We start from the raw sequence: 14,776 nt of genomic DNA on the forward strand, positions 1-14,776 counted from the left end.
GACAACTGTAAGTAACAAGTCATCAACGTTATTATTTAAATTATAGATTATAGATAGGAAAAGTTGTAAATGCCTATCAAAACCGTAGTGGTTTGAATAGAGATGAACCTAGAATCAATATCCTTTCTGATGTAATTATCAGACCAGCTAATTCAAAATTAATCAAAAATGATGAGACACAATTTGGACAATTTTCTAAGTTGTCTTTAAGTCAAGCTTTGAGAGAAGTCTTGTGATGGACCAATCACTATTTGGAGTAGATAACGAATGAGGGGTAACACAACACAACCTTGAGCTTGGCCCCGCCCATTTCCCCCTCTCTTTCAAGATCACTCATTCTCTCTCGATCTCCCTTACTTTTTCAAGGCCAAACTGTATAAGAGTTAATGTGTTGTGTAACACAGTTCTTGTATAATACAACAGCAACACAGTAATAATTATTCGAGAAATGGAAGCTACAAGAAACGAGTTCAATTTATAATACTCCCGGTAAGTTTAATATGTTTTTAGTAGTTTAGTTGGAAATATTTTTTTTTCAGAGAATGTGATTATATGCCCGTATGACAAACACCATGTTCTTCTCTGGTATCGGCTCGGGCCGATAAAATAAAACAACAGGAAAGTTGGTATGAAAGGATGAAAGAAGAAGAAGAGGAAAACTGGGATCATGTTAATGATACTCCCCACTTTTGCAAGGCCAACAACTCCTCACTCATTCAAGATGAATCGCGCAATTGTCCTTACTCATTTTCCACCCCAAACTGTATAAAAGTTAATGTGTTGTGTTGTGTAACACAGTTCTTGTGTAATACAATAACAAGAAATTGTTTGAGAAATGGAAGTTACAAGGAAGTGTTCGATTTATAATACTCCTGGTAAGTTTAATATTTTTTTAGTAGTTTAGTTGGAAATATTTTTTTTTCAGAGGATGTGATAATATGTCCATACAATAAAGTACACGTTCTTCTTTGGTATCGGCTCGAAAGGCACATTTGGAAGTATCATCGGGCCGATAAAGAAAAACAAAAAGCCTCGTGTGAAATGATGGTGAAAGAAGAAGAGGAGAACTGGGATCATTTCAATGAGCCCAGCTACTTCGACTTCCTAAAAACTAAAAAGAATCATAATGCCTTAAATTAAAGAAATAAGTTTTATTGAATCTTTTTCAACAGTAATTTATTGTGAATTTTTTTAAGGCCGGGGTTCTTTCCTAGAAAATAGTGTAGAATAAGTTTAGCTAAGTAAAAGTAGTCGTAGTAAAATGTAAATATTATATTAATGTATAAAAAATAAAAGTTGTAAAAAAGCTACATGTTTTTATGTACACCTATTTCAACCTACTGATGCAAGCAGACAGAGTCGCTCACTGTTTCAAGACCACTCATTCCCTCTTTATCTTTGATGTTTTCATCTCACTTTTTTTCATTATCTCACTTTTTCAAGGCCACAATATTGGTGCATTTTCATTTAAGATTAAAAAGTGGGGGTATAGTTAATATATAGAATTTAGTACAAGTTTGATAGCAAGTTTAAAATATTTCAAATTTTACTGTACGAATTCTCACACTTGCAACGTCAAGTGTTTCTTTCGTAACCCGACGCTCATAAAGTAGATGACATACATAGTATAACAGTTAACACATGTGACCAAATTAAAATTTGCTTTTGTAATAAAAATGCCAGAGGTTGTGATAAGTTCCGTGACAAAGAAAGTTCAAAATAAAGATTTAAATGTGTTTGAGGACGACTTCCCCTCTGTTTTGTAATCGCAAGCGTACTGCGAAGCGTATTATTGGAAAAATAACATGGAATTTCTTTTCTATTTTTAATAAACATAGTAATAAGCCACATTATTTTGTTAGATTAGTTTATGAAACTTAGATTAATTTAATGTTAAGTTATACAGAAGTTAAGATTTCAGTTTCATTCGTAGCTATTAGTTTTAGGTTAAGTTTTCAGTATGATTCGTAGATATTAGTTTTACAATTTACTCTCATTTATTGAATTTAGTTTTTAGTTTTTTATTTTACCCTCATATTTAACTCATATTTATTCGACGTAGATTTAATTATTATCGATATTATATTTACACAGTCAGCGAATTACTGGTCTATAAGTGTGTATGTTTTGTTGTTAGTATGTGTTTATTTTACTTATGTAATCTATTAATTTTGTGACCTATTCCATGTATTAACTGCATATTATTGGAATTAATGAATTATTATTATTCCACTAAATTCAGTTACTCTTACCTAATGCTTATTGGGGCTTAAGACGTCACACAATTTAATTCCATTTGCTTTTATAAATTTAGTTTATTCATTAAATTTATTCGAAGTTTAATTTATGACTGCATAAAATAACCCTTTCCAAAGTTATTGGTTCCACAACATATCGCTGGAGAACCTTCCTCAAATAAATTTATTCATCTCGTGGCGAAACCCACTCGGACTTTAGCAAAAGGGTTAACTTTTTATAACCAACGTTGTCAAAGTCTTAGTTACAATAATGCGACTCTACCTGAATACAGGACATGTTTGTTTATGGATAATTTTTATAACAGCGTTTCCTTCGCTAAAGAACTTCCCATAGAAAAGGATATCCAAATGAGTTGTTCAAGCTAAAGTAAAAAAGGAGAGGTCAAAAGTCGGCACACAGATGGCGTAATCGTTGGAAAATGGCGGGACAAGCGGGTGGTTTTGCTTATATCAACAGAGTTTGCAAGCAGATAGGAAAAAGGTGCCGATGATGCTATGAGAAAGAAATTCGTAGACACTCCATTTTTTGGCACTTGTGTAGAGGAATGCCGGGACTGTGCTTAGGAACATGCTTTCAATAGTATCATGAAGCAAAAGAATCAAATCATTAAGATATAAGATTTGTTTTAGCATTTTATAACTAAACAATACTTCCGTTCTTGTTCATTTTTAAAATTTTAGTAATATTGTTGATTTTGTAACATATCCATTTTGTTTATCCATGTTTATGGTTGAATAGTAGTACATTATATTATGAGTGATAGAAATGCATCATTATATGCGAGTGAGAATTTTGACTCACTCGCGCACGAGTGGGACATTTCTCAGGAGCCTCATAATGGCATTTCGATCACGTGTAATATACAACATTTTATCTTACAAGTGCAATGTAAAAAAAATCCAAAAAAATCAAGTGAATACCCGCCTGTAACTTTAGCATAGTTACTATGTATCAGTTTTCTTAGTGACCCGTGGTTGCTATAGTTATGAAATAAACAGTCTCATTGTTTTCTCCACTTTCCCACAGATTTACTCACTTGTGAGTAAAACTGACAGCTTTATCTCTCTTGTGAGAGAAATTTGATTTCTGTCACCGAAAACAATGGTAAAAGGTACCTAAAAAACTACACCTGTAAGGTAAAAACATGTATCTACAATTCTAACTTATGCATTTTACCAATAAGATTTTTACAGTGACAACGACCGATGATTTAAAAAAAAATAAGAAAAATATTACACTTTTATTTAGTCAACTTTATGTGTACAACATAAAAAAAGTAATTATGTTTCGATCTGTTTTTACAAAACGTCCCGTAAGCTACGCAACCACTGTTGGTCATTTCACCAACTTAGAGGCGGACAGGGTGATCAACGGGTTACCACCATGGCGGGTTATCTTAGAGGAGAAAAATAATATGTACTTCTTTTGTTTATTTAATTTAAATTTTTATGACTATCCAATTGTGTATAATTTATCAATTTACCCTTACAATCATTTTTCTAAAAAATAAAAGTGGGTTCTTTATTCTTAATTTATTATTTTTTTTATTTAAACACAAATTTAAAAAAATGTATGCTTCAAATGCAAAGGCGAAACCGAGTTTCAAGGACGAAATTGTCTACATTGTGAAGTAAAAAGTTATATGAGTATATTAGGACAAAATATAAATAACAAATATAAATGTTCAAAAGTCTGTTTAAGTATAACTGTTATAATAACACTATCATGGGTGATCGTTACTTATTATGGAAGAAGCCCAGCTTCAAAAAGATCTGGTACCATCATTAGATTCAGCCAGTGGCGTTGGTACAGATCTTTCTTGGCTATTATTCTAACAACTGTTATCTGCCTGTACCAAGTTGGGTTGGCGTATCGATTAGACAGCAAGCGACCACAATGTCTCTGTTCTGTCACCTCTGTGCACGAGTTACACTGTTTACATTGTGTTTTAACTTCAACCCAAGTTTACGCTCATCGACCAATAGAAAATTTTTGGATATATTAGGACTCATGGTAGACGAAATATCAACTCCACTTGTTATGCTTTCATTACCTCATTAAATACTGTGTAACGGGCCCCTGCTTATTTTAAAATTGGGCAACAGAGTCACAATTATTATATGTCAAAAAGGAGCAAACACCAAAAAAAACACAATGACTCATTCATATACTTAATTAATAACAAAAGAGAGTCAAAATTGACTAAGAAAACAAGCTGCCAATTTCCGAATTAATACTTCTGAATGCAACGTCGCTAATTTCAAGTGAATCAAAATCACTGTACCTGACAGTTCGTGAAGTTTTACGTCTTGGTGATAAGACTTGTGAAATTGAAGCTACCAGTTCCCTCTTGGAAAATGTGCTGGAACTGTTTTTGTTTCAACAAAAATGATTAATTACATATTATTTCGGTTGTTAACATACAGTTATGAAAGAAGATCAATCATCATTTATTAGTCTTAAAATTTATTAGTTAAAAGGCCGAGATGAACTTACGGCTTTACGAAAATAAATAAATCGTATTAATTTGTATTCTTTGTTGTTATTATTTAATTAAATTCTTTCATTTTAAAATTGAAAACGTTTTTAACTGACTGCATCCCTTCTCCGAAAATAACTGTTTCCGCAACATAGCCTACGTTCAAATAAATTTATTCGTTCTGTAGTGGGAAAACCGCTTAGGCCCTTTTAGAAAGAAAAGTAGAAAATAATTAAAAACTGAGGACCTCAAAAACCCACAACAATTGAAGCAGATCCCAACTTTTCTTTTCATTCAACAAAAAGTTGTGTCGAAAACTACGTGACCGGGCTCTATTGCCAAAAGCTTATTGAAATCTGTTCCTATCGGGAACAGTTGTTGTTGGGAACGGTAAACACAAACCCTGTTTTACACTTCCGAGATTATCTACCCAACGCACTGTTAGGGCTGTGGTAGAGGTCGAAAATAACATCATTCGATCACCACAACCATCACCACCATCGTTACCTATAATATTATCACAGGGCGTCAATGACACGCAACCAACTGGATCCTAGGTTGAGGTGGAAAATGTGGAAATCAACATCACGTCTTTGTAGCTAATTCAAAAAGGGTATCTAATAAGTATTCCTCAGTATTACGAGTATAGTGGTAAAAAGATGTGGTATCGTTTTACTTGTGAAGGTGTCATAATAGTGGAAGAAGCGTGTTTCCACAACCAGTTAGAGCACATATCCTTGGAGGGTGGTTGGGAACGTTTTTTCAATAGAGTGGTTGTGTGTGAACAGTGCAGCACCAAAGACATTTCTATTAATAATCCACATGGGTGGAATAATTCTCTAAGCATTAACATTACGTGTAATGAAGAAGAATTTAGAGAATTACTTAAAAAATATGGTTTCGTATGTCACAAGAACTTTCATTATCATTTACAAAATATCTGCCTCAACATGGTATTGAAAATGATTAATTCTTCAGAGATCTCGTTAACCCTTTTTGCGAAGGATAAAAAGGTTGGCTGTATCTGTGTGTTGGCAAAAGCGTTGAGAAAAGTTAAAAATCCCTATAAAAACCGAAGTGTTTTGAATGGGGATAAACCTAGAAAACATTATCAACGGTAACGTTGAACAACCCCCTCAACCCAATTCACCGATTATTGAGGAAAATGATGTTCTACTCTACCAGAGATTGGCTGTGGTAGAGGTCGAAAATAACATCATTCGATCACCACAACCATCACCACCATCGTTACCTATGATATTATCACAGGGCGTCAATGACATGCAACCAACTGGATCCGAGGTTGATGTGGAAATTAACATAACACCACCACTCCCTCAACCTCCAACATCGATCGATTATTACTCAGAGTGTCACTGACGCACTGGCAGGAGACAATTTAATAACAAGGTTGAGAATAGGGTGGAGGGTGGAAAGGTTGATGTCGCAGACAAAAGCAACATCATTCCACCCACCCCCCTCGCTCACCCATTTTACGATCAAGGAGGCGTCGGCGCCTTAGAAAGCCCCGCAAACTTAACTTAATTTTGTTTATTAGTACCTATTAGAAAAATTGTAGATATAGAAGAACTGAGGAAGGCGTGCATGTAATTAATTAACTTAATTTTGTTAATTAGTACCTATTGGAATAATTGTAGATATAGAAGAACTCAGGAAGGCGTGCATGTTATTAATCTAAAGTGTTTTTATTTAAACCTAGCTTTATTTAGCACAAGACTAAAAATCATTAGGTTTTCTAAGAGAAATTTTACCCGTCTCATATGTTCAAATAATCAAGTTAGAAAAGACCAAAAAGAACAAAATGTCAATTTTATATTATAGATAATGACGATTTAATGGGTTTATTAAATGTATTTATGAACTAAACCTATTCCATACTCAACTATTCTTTGTCATTTCTGTCGCGAGCTAGAGTCAGCGAATTATTCTGATGAAAATAACACGTAGAGATCTAAAGGGACTTGAACTTCACGTTGAAAGTGTTGGTGTCTGATATTGAGGCTTAGACACTGCATATGCATAAGGCAAAATGTAAGGAAAATGTTCCTGGATTTATACGAAAAAAAATATGCGCTAATCGCAATCAAGTCCAAATGTGCATCATGCAAAGGCGAAAGTGATATAACAGGTCTGTTAGATGTTTTGCATGCAGCATGCATGATTTAATTAAGATGCAAAGTTTTAAATATTTTCTGCGAAAATATAGAACCAAAGATAAAGAGTAAATTTAATTATTTTCAAACTGCGATTGATTTCAGTGAAATCTAAAAACAATTTAAGGAACACTTAGAAGAGTCTGAAGCCTTTACCACTCGTCCACCATCCAACAACAACAGGGGTAAAGGAAGAGGCAAAGAAAAGCAATTTTATGAGAAGTCCTCTTGTTAGCATAAACTAACAATTTTTTGTCCTGGAACGAATTTATATTGTGTATCACCCATACCTGGGCGATTTGGCCATGACAGCTATTCCCTCATATTTATGCGAATACCAATAACAATTGCGACAGTAAGATTTCTCTACCCAGTTTGATTATTAATTAATATTCAAATTATTCCAATCGAACAATAGTTGTAGTTAACCATCAAAAGTCAGCACGAATCCAAAGCAACAGAAAACTTGATTACGAATCGAAGTTTTCAAATAAAATATGAAGCACATTGTCCAAGAAACCTACTTCTAATGAACAATTAGGAACTATAAAAAAGAACAACCAGTGCTAAGATGGTTACTAAAAAAGGAATTTTTCATACATATATTTACATATATTTAAAGTGCTGTGCAAAATTGCTGCACACAGACACCGATCAATCCGATGAGTATTATTACTCAAAGTGTCATTGACGCACTGGCAGAACCGTGGCAAAGTGAAGAGATGGATGTTGAAAATGACATCATTCAACCCTCTAAATTTTCATCGCCCATCCTGGATTGAAACTCACCCATTTTACCTTTTGGCGGCATCTAATCCGGTTGTGGATGAAAAAATTTGTCCTATCAATAATTCAGTTACTGATGGGTTAAATGTATTTGATAATGACATGGTGGTTAGTTAACCTCGTTGAACTAACTATATTAGTTATTTTGAATTAAGTGAGATTTTTTGTGTACCTCCCAGAGAGGTATAATGCATTTACCGACAGACAATTAACAGAATTGTGTGGTTCTACATACTACATAGTAAACAAAAGACAAGAAGAAAGTAAATCATATAAATGGAGGTAAAGGCAATCGCTTCATCAATGCCAAGAGATGAGGCATCGCAATCAACTAACAGCATGTTTGATAAAGATATACTGTCAGTAGTTAGCTACTTTTAAATTATTGAAATGAAAAAATATAATACGGGTAGAATACAGGAACCGCAATATAATTACTGCAGTGAGTGCATGCAGAAATTAATTCTGTGTTATTTTGTGTAATACACTCGAATAATATGTGCCCATTTTTTTTTGCTAATTTTAAACCGTGTACCCATGGTGACGAGTGTTCTCCGGTCCCTCAACTAAGATAACTGTAAGTAACCAATCATCAAAGTTGTTATTTAAAGTATTGAAAGGAAAAGTTGCAAATCCCTATCAAAACCGTAGTGGTTTTAATAGGGATAAACCTAGAATCAATATCGTTTCTGATGTAATTATTAGACCTGCTAATTCAAAATTAATCAAAAATGATGAGACACAATTTGAACAATTTGCCAAGTCGTCTTTAAGTCAAGTTTTGAGGAAAGATTGCCTTAAAGAGGATTTGATTGAATGTAGTCAGTTAAGTGTAAAAGAGAAGCAATTAGCGCTGTTGCTAATAATGTTCAAATTGTTGATGAAGATGATGTTCTATGGTAATTTCTTCATCACAACCTGAAAATAAATTATAGTTACCATTCACGCAATACCTGGCTCAACGTGGTATTGAAAACAATTATTCGAACGACATCTCGTTAACCTTAATAGAACAGTCTATTAAGGATTCACAGATTATTGAAAAAAATGATGTTCTACCAGAGAGATTGGTTGTGGTAGAGGTCGAAAATAACATCATTCGATCACCACAACCATCACCACCATCATTACCTATGATATTATCACAGGGCGACAATGACATGCAACAACCATCTGGATCCGAGGTTGATGTGGAACTTAACATCATCACACCACTCCCTCAACCTCCAACATCGATCGATTATTACTCAGAGTGTCACTGACGCACTGGCAGGAGACAATTTAATAACAAGGTTGAGAATAGGGTGGAGGGTGGAAAGGTTGATGTCGCAGACAAAAGCAACATCATTCCACCCACCCCCCTCGCTCACCCATTTTACGATCAAGGAGGCGTCGGCGCCCTAGAAAGCCCCGCAAACTTAACTTAATTTTGTTTATTAGTACCTATTAGAAAAATTGTAGATATAGAAGAACTGAGGAAGGCGTGCATGTAATTAATTAACTTAATTTTGTTAATTAGTACCTATTGCAATAATTGTAGATATAGAAGAACTAAGAAAGGCGTGCATGTTATTAATCTAGAGTGTTTTTATTTAAGCGTAGCTTTATTTAGCACAAGACTAAAAATCATTAGGTTTCTAAGAGAAATTTTACCCGTCTCATGTATTCGAATAATCAAGTTAGAAAAGACCAAAAAGAACAAAATGTCAATTTCATATTATAGATAATTACGATTTAATGTGTTTATTAAATGTATTTATGAACGAAACTTATTTCATACTCAACTATTCTTTGTCATTTCTGTCGTGAGCTAGAGTCAGCGAATTATTCTGATGAAAATAACTCGTAGAGATCTAAAGGAACTTGAACTTCTCGTTGAAAGTGTTGGTGTCTGATATTGACGCCTACACACTGCACATGCATCCTTATGTAAATGTAAGGAAAATTTTCCTGGATTTATACGAGAAAAAATATGCTAATCGCAATCAAGTCCAAATGTGCATCATGCAAAGGCGAAAGTGATATAAAAGGGCTGCTAGATGTTTTGCATGCAGCATGCATGATTTAATTAAGATGCAAAGTTTTAAATATTTTCTGCGAAAATATAGAACCAAAGATAAAGAGTAAATTTAATTATTTTCAAACTGCGATTGATTTCAGTGAAATCTAAAAACAATTTAAGGAACACTTAGAAGAGTCTGAAGCTGATGCCTTTACCACTCGTCCACCATCCAACAACAACAGGAGTAAAGAAAGAGGCAAAGAAAAGCAATTTTATGAGAAGTCCTTTTCTTAGCATAAACTAACAATTTTTTGTCCTGGAACGATTTTATAGAGTGTAGCACCCATACTTGGGCGATTTGGCCTTATAGCTGTTCCCTCATATTTATGCGAATACCAATAACGATTGCGACAGTAAGATTTCTCTACCCAGTTTGATTATTAATTAATATTCAAATTATTCCAATCGAACAATAGTTGTAGTTAACCATCAAAAGTCAGCACGAATCCAAAGCAACAGAAAACTTGATTACGAATCGAAGTTTTCAAATAAAATATGAAGCACATTGTCCAAGAGACCTACTTCTAATGAACAATTAGGAACTATAAAAAAGAACAACCAGTGCTAAGATGGTTACTAAAAAAGGAATTTTTCATACATATATTTACATATATTTAAAGTGCTGTGCAAAATTGATGCACACAGACACCGATCAATCCGATGAGTATTATTACTCAAAGTGTCAAAATGACATCATTCAACCCTCTAAATTTTCATCGCCCATCCTGGATTGAAACTCACCCATTTTACCTTTTGGCGGCATCTAATCCGGTTGTGGATGAAAAAATTTGTCCTATCAATAATTCAGTTACTGATGGGTTAAATGTATTTGATAATGACATGGTGGTTAGTTAACCTCGATGAACTAACTATATTAGTTATTTTGAATTAAGTGAGATTTTTTGTGTACCTCCCAGAGAGGTATAATGCATTTACCGACAGACAATTAACAGAATTGTGTGGTTCTACATACTACATAGTAAATAAAAGACAAGAAGAAAGTTCTTCTCTATAAAAGAAGTGAAAGTGCTGCACGCGTTTACAGTGAGCTCTGTATTTTCGCCTTTAACTTAGTGAAGTTTTGTTGCATATGTGTAATTTTTGACACCATGAGGACGCTGATTTTTAGTTATCCGTACCCCCGGTACTGAGTGAGTAGCCACAAAGCTTACGCAAGGGAGGAGGTTTAATTAATTTTTCGAATCTCCATCTTATCAACGTTTTTGGCTGCTATCTATATTCACAGTAGTTTTTGTCTTTGAGGCGAGTACTGCGGCGTTTTGCCGCGGTACGCAAAATTATCGTTGAGGCAATGGCGGAGTCGCCGTCGTCCGCATCCTTCCCAGATCAAGAACAAGCAATTGTTCTTTTGGCTGTGGAAGGTTTGAAGTTAATAGACTATGTTAAAGCAATTGGTGGCATTGTTCAACCAAAAAATATTATTTTTGCATCTCGGATAGCTAATCACAGGATTTGTATCTACTTAAAGGAAGTACCTCTAGTTGATAAAATTGTAAGCGAACACCCTACCGTCCTAATAAACGACACTGTAGTTAGTATTCGACGCCTTATAAATCCGGCAAAACGAATTATCATCTCAAATGTTTGTCCTGCGGTCCCCCACTCTGTATTGGAAAATTTGATTCAGACTATGGGTTTTACCTTAGCCTCCAAAATGTCATGTCTTAGAGCCGGGATTCAGGATGACGAGTATAGTCATGTCTTGAGTTTCAGGAGACAAATATATGTCAATCCAAATGACAACATTGATTTGCCCCATATGTCTTCCTTAAATTCAAAAATGTCAATTATAAAGTATTCTTAAGTTACGATGACGTATGCTATAAATGCAAGGAGACTGGGCATCACGCTGCTGAATGCCCAAATGAAAATCCTCAGGTTAATGACAGCGCTAATATCCAACAAACCCCTCTACCGACTGCTACTCTGGTAACTTCGGTACAGGCTACTCCCCCACAGGTGACACAACAAATGCACAAAAGACAACTCTCCGAAGACAATGACGAGGACAATCCTTTAAATCTTTCGCTATCTAGCATGTTTGAGACCGATTCTGGCACAAGCCAGGGGGAAAACATTCGTGACTTTAAGCGACAAAAAACAAATTCTATGGAAAGTGTACTGTCTGATGTTTCCAACTTGTTATCCCCGGCAAAAGACTTACTTGATAATTGCGAGTCCTATCCACTGTCCTTTTCGCAAATGGTTGATTTTTTTAATAGATCTTCCCGAGAACACGACATTGCAGTTTTAGTTCAAACGTTTACTTCGGATATCTCTGGTCTTTTGGATCAGCTTTATGATATGTTTCCACTACTCCTAGATAAAAGTATTAAGAATAGATGCGGTAAAATCCGGAGAAGAATCAAAAAAACCTACGGCGTACCTTCTCGCAAATAACGTACTATTCGGTTCTTATAGTCACTTTCATCGATCATAATGCTTGCTAAAACGGTTAAATATTTTGCTTATCATCTGGCTTATACCAATATAGCGTCTCTCCCTGCCAAGTATGACGAACTTGTCGCTTTCGTTAATCACGAGGCTCCTCAATTGATCTTCCTTACTGAAACATGGTTAAACGACTCTATGCCGGATTCACTATTTTCTTTACAAGGGTACGAGTTGTACAGATCTGATCGCAAAGAGAAACGCGGTGGAGGTGTTTGTAGTTACATTTCCCAGTCTCTCTACAGGCAGTTTCAAATAACTACTGTGGATGTAGCAATTGAAGGCGTGGAATGTCTGTTCTTAAATCTAGCAAGTGGCTCGTGTACATTACTTTTGGGGTGTTTATATCGTCCAGGAGATGTCTTTCTCCAAAGACCAAGGGTTGTGCAGAAAGTTAACGGCACTAGTTAACAATTTTTCTAAAGTGATCATTTTTGGAGATTTTAACGTCCCAGACATGCAGTGGCCTGCATCGTACTTTGAATCACCAAACTGTACTTCTCAGCTTTTCTCAAACTTCTTTATTAACTCCAATTTAAGTCAGTTGATTGACAAGCCGACTCGTTTTAGACAACACCAGCGTCCTTCTATTCTGGATTGGATTATTACATCGGATGAACATTTAGTTAACAATGTGAGTTATGAATCGCCCATTGGTAAGTCAGACCATGCAGTCCTTACTGCTGACTTGCAAATCTGCCATCAACTTTGCACCAAGGTGATTCCAATAACCAAGTCAGTCACAAATTTCGATTTGGTAAGCTACGAATTGCAGAGCATCAACTGGGAGAGCTTGTTTTGTAATAAATCGGTAGAAGCCAGCTGGAAAGCATTTAAGTCGGCTTTGGACATTTCTATCTCTAAACACTCAGTCACCTTCTCCTTTAAAAAATCTAGCACTAATCCATGGGTTAATGCTCGTATATTAAAAATGATACGAGAAAAACGTAGAGTATGGAAAATCTATAAGCGTTCCGGTAAACAATCGGACTATTCGGTTCATAGATCCTTTTCCAATAACCTCAGAGAAACAATCAGAGAGGCTAGGCGCAAATACGAAAACTCTTTAGCTGCATCTAAAGATCCCAAATTATTCTATAAGTATGTTCGTTCCAAAACATCAGCCTCAGTAATAGTTCCCAAACTAAAACATCTTGACGGATCCCTAATCGATGATGACCATGTTGTTGCCGATGAATTTGCGAAATCTTTTCTGCATAACTATTCGGATGAAACAATGTCCAATTTTCCTTCATTTTCATTCGCGAATGTTTCACCTTTACTATCTGATGTTGTATTTTCTAAAGAAATAGTTATCGACAAAATTTTGAAATTAAGGGATCATGTGTCGCCTGGTTCTGATGGAATCACTGCTCGCCTCTTGAAGCAATGTTGTCACTGCCTATCTGGTCCACTCGCTCAACTAATGACGCTTTCATTACAAACGGGGACGCTACCTTCAGACTGGAAGTTAGCCGTGGTCAAACCCATATATAAAAAAGGAGATAAGTTCAATCCCTCAAGTTATCGACCTGTAAGTCTAACTTCATTGGTTATAAAAATTATGGAATCAATTGTATGTGACCGCTTAAGACAACATCTTCTGACGTATAATATTATTCCTCCTCAACAACATGGTTTTATAAAGGGTAGGTGCATCACTACAAACATGCTTGCCTGTTTCAACGAGTGGTCCAGGGCTTTTGATAATGGTGAGAACGTTGACGTGATCTATTTTGATTTTTCGAAAGCGTTCGACCGACTTCCCAGAAAACGCTTACTGTTAAAATTACAGCATTACGGGATTGGAGGTAATTTGTTGCAGTGGATTGACTCTTTCTTATCGTATCGTTTCTTCACTGTTAAAATTGGAAATGCGTCAAGCATGCCCATGTCGGTGAGAAGTGGAGTGCCACAAGGGTCAGTTCTGGGTCCTCTCTTGTTCATAACTTACTGCGCCGACTTATCTCGTGTAATAACTTCACCTTGGTCTTCGTATGCAGATGATATTAAAATTTACAGTGGCGACTCATTGGCTCTATCGCATGACATTAATGCTATCTACTCTTGGAGTAGAACATGGTTAATGCCTCTAAATTTTGATAAGTGCGTAGTGCTTCACATAGGTCGCAAAAACCCGCAATATTTGTATCAACTCCATGGTAGCACCTTAGTCAAAGTCAAGAGTCACGTCGACTTGGGTCTTGAGATCTCTTCCGATCTGTCGTGGACAAGGCACATTAATAGAGTAGTCAAAAAAGCTAACACTGCAACTTTTATTTTCCGCAAAGCTTTTCAGGGAACACAAGCGGCAGCTGTGATAAAACTTTATAAAGCGTTTATTCGTCCCATGCTTGAATTTGGCAATGCAGTTTGGCACCCCACGTTGGTTCGAGATTCAAACTTGCTAGAGTCGGTTCAGCGTCGAATCACCAGAATTCCATTTGGTCGAATTCGACCCTGCTACCCCGAAAGATTAAAAGTCCTACATCTGACCACCCTAGAAGATCGTAGAGTCAGAGGTGATCTGATTACTACCTTTAA

At 35.6% G+C, this 14,776-nt stretch overlaps 1 protein-coding gene across 10 annotated transcripts in view; it reads right to left on the reverse strand.

Moving 5' to 3' along the window:
- LOC107399035 (uncharacterized) overlaps positions 1-14,776 on the reverse strand; it is a 119,766-nt gene that overhangs the window by 78,862 nt on the left and 26,128 nt on the right. Inside the window, exon 3 of one of the 10 annotated variants that reach the window (XR_010333092.1) lies at positions 14,471-14,732. The exons of the other annotated variants lie outside the window; for them this stretch is intronic. The gene's annotated coding sequence lies outside the window, so the exon portion shown is untranslated. Of the gene's footprint in view, positions 1-14,470; positions 14,733-14,776 lie in introns of those variants that run through there. 10 annotated transcript variants of the gene reach the window in all.

Source organism: Tribolium castaneum, chromosome 2 (assembly GCF_031307605.1).
Source record: "Tribolium castaneum strain GA2 chromosome 2, icTriCast1.1, whole genome shotgun sequence".
NCBI lineage: Eukaryota > Metazoa > Arthropoda > Insecta > Coleoptera > Tenebrionidae > Tribolium > Tribolium castaneum.